General features: G+C 51.1%; 1 pseudogene; it reads left to right on the top strand.

Moving 5' to 3' along the window:
• The first annotated feature begins 1,946 nt into the window (after positions 1-1,946).
• On the top strand, positions 1,947-2,536 carry LOC128405971 (E3 ubiquitin-protein ligase RNF183-like; annotated as a pseudogene).
• Positions 2,537-2,754: the final 218 nt, after the last annotated feature.

The raw sequence follows: 2,754 nt of genomic DNA, 5'->3' as shown, positions 1-2,754 counted from the left end.
AAGTTAGCAGTTGCCGAGTCTAAACTCCGCCCCTTCCTCTTCTTCCAACAGTGGAAAAAAACCTTTCGCTTCCGCTCTTTTCCCCTCCTCTCACTGACCTTTTTGCGCCTTCAAGTTTTTGGGCTAGCTATTCCCGGCCTCTCCCCTTCTGTCTCTGAACTAAGATTGGTGTTTAGAGCTTTGCTATCTTCTGCTTGTTCTCTGCTCTCTGAAACTCTGCCACTCGGCTGCCCCTCCTCCCTCTCACATTCCAGTCCACATTCCAGTGTCCTTATCTCCCTTGGCTTGCTTAGATTCCCAGCCTCTGTCAGCTACGGAACGAAGCTGACAGCCATATTGGCTGGGTCTAAAGATGTTTTTTTAAGAAGCGGTTTAATGACCGCCTCTTTCAGTGGGTCTGAGATCAAGGAGACGGTTGGTTTCAGGGTTCCCATCAATGGTGGTGACTTGCAAGGGAAAGTCTAGTGGTAACAGGTGCAACTGGTGCTCCAAGGCAAAGTCTCTGCTGAAAAAATTCTCACTCGCCCCAGAATCGATTAACACCTGCACTTCCATTGGGTGGCCCTCTTTTGCAAGTCCAGGGCGTATTTAATCTCAGTCTTAAATGCCAGGTATTCTTGGGGGTTCCCTCCAAACTTGCTCAGCAGCAATGGTACTTTTCTCCCAACTGGAGTGGTTCTGACCTGCTGGTCCTGCACTCTGCGCTCCTCAAGCCTCACTACAAGCTCGATGACGTGTGGCTCCAACTCCACGTTCCTCTGTACCATGGCTGCTACGTTCCACGCCTCCTCTCCCTCAGTGCCTCCGCCTGCAGCTCCCTTTTTGAGGTGACTCATCGTGTGTGTCTCTGCTGTTACACTTGAGCAACCGCAATGACTCCCGGATTGCTGTCAGATGGCAATGGTGGTTGCTTGTGAGTAACCAGTCAGGACTCCAACCTGTCTTTTACAGGTTTTATTTTGGTGCAAAACTATTTACAGTGTAGAACCACAAGTTCATGTCTGCCTCAATCGCTAGCAGAATCCGGGAGTGGTCATTTCCGGGTCCTCCCCCAACATAATAGCTTAGTCACCCCCAGCCTTTTCCTTCCTTCTTTGCGTTTTACACCTCTGCGCAGGGTGGGTGACGGAAGAGGCGTGCTTCCCTCCTGGCTGGCTTGCCCAGGAGCGGTGCTGAGGCTCCCAGCAGCATCCTCTGGTCCCTTCCCCTCTTCCCCACTGGAGGTGTGGCTTTCCCCACCACAGGAAGGGGAACTGCTTCACAAGATTTTCGGAGGTTCCCTGTAACCTAACTGCCCCTCTCCTTCCCTTCCCTGTTCCGATGGCAGTCCCCTGACAGTAATGATTAGATTAGAATGATGATATGGTATTATTTGTAGATGTGTGGTGGTTTTTTTGTTTTTTTGTTTGTGTGTGTGTGTGTGTGTGTGTGTGTGTGTGTTTTCCCTCTCTTGTGTTTTGGGGTTTTCTTCCTTGTTTGTACTGTTTCATTTTGGATTCAATGTTTGTAATTTCTGTTGTAATTTTGCATTGAAAATAAAATAAAATAGATTGCCATTGGCCTGTTCCAGCAGGCTGTTCTGATGTGGATGTTTATCTTCCCACCCTTGCCTTATCAATTGCTTTGCAAGAGAAGGGCTTACTTCCACTCTTAAACTTCATACTGCAAACTCCCTTGGGTGGAGGACCTCTCTCTTTGCATTTGCTGATGCTGTAAAAACCAGATGTTGGGAAACTTGTCTCCCACCCCCACCAATGTTGAAGAACTACAACTCCCATCAGCCTCAGTAAATACGGCCCTATGGCAAGCCAAACGTTCCCTCTCGTGGGCCAAAGGTTCCACTGCATTGATGCTGCTGTATGATTACTGTCATTGGGTTTCCACCTGCCCTTGTTTTTTAGTCTCCTAGGTAGCAAAGAAGGCTGTGCTGTTGACTGGGTTTCCCCATGGCTGAGAAGCAGGTCCAGGGGCTGGAGGCTGAATGCCCCATCTGCTGAAACCCTTACGACAACACTTTTTGCACCCCAAGGTCCTTTAGTGCCAATATTCCTTCTGCATCAAGTGCCTGGCTCTTCTCAGCTTGGTGTCCCCAGCCCAGAACCGCTTGCAGTGCTCACTCTGCCGCCACCCTACTGTCCTCCCCTCCGACCAGCCTGTCACTGAGCTGCCCACCAATGAAGCCCTCCTGTGCCTGCTGTGCCTGGAGCCCAACCACATCATCCTGTAGGGTTGGCAGCTGTGCTTGAAGGAGCAGCGCAAGAGCAGGTACTTCCTCTGCCAGCCCAGGGTTTACACCCTGGACCTGGGCCCAGTGAGAGATCCAAGCATTGAGAGCTACTGTGAGCCAAGCCGCCCGGCTAGTGCTACCACTGCCACCACAATCATGCCCAACCACCACCGCTCCCCAATGTGGGCGTGTGCCTGCAACCCCCAGCTCCAGATTTTCACCTACCTGATGGCTCTCATCTTAAGCATGACTTTACTACTCATCTTCTCCATCTTTTGGACGAGGCAGCTCTTTGGGGGCTGGGGGTGAGAGGGACCAGCAGCCTCCTCAGGCGGAAGATGCTGAGGGCAGGGTAGAGGTGGTTGGCGAGCAGCAGCAAAGTGTTGGGAGGACTAGCTTGTGTGTGTCACACAGCCTGCCTTGAGTTCTCCAAGTCAGCTCAAGTGTGCTGGAAGACATTGCCCAGTTATGATTTAAGATTCAAAGCCTGGTCAGATTCTGCCTATAGAACAAGAGAGAGACTGCCA

Source organism: Podarcis raffonei, chromosome W (genome assembly GCF_027172205.1).
Source record: "Podarcis raffonei isolate rPodRaf1 chromosome W, rPodRaf1.pri, whole genome shotgun sequence".
NCBI lineage: Eukaryota > Metazoa > Chordata > Lepidosauria > Squamata > Lacertidae > Podarcis > Podarcis raffonei.
Note: the sequence above shows the minus strand (reverse complement) of the source record. Positions and strands in the feature narration are given on the sequence as shown.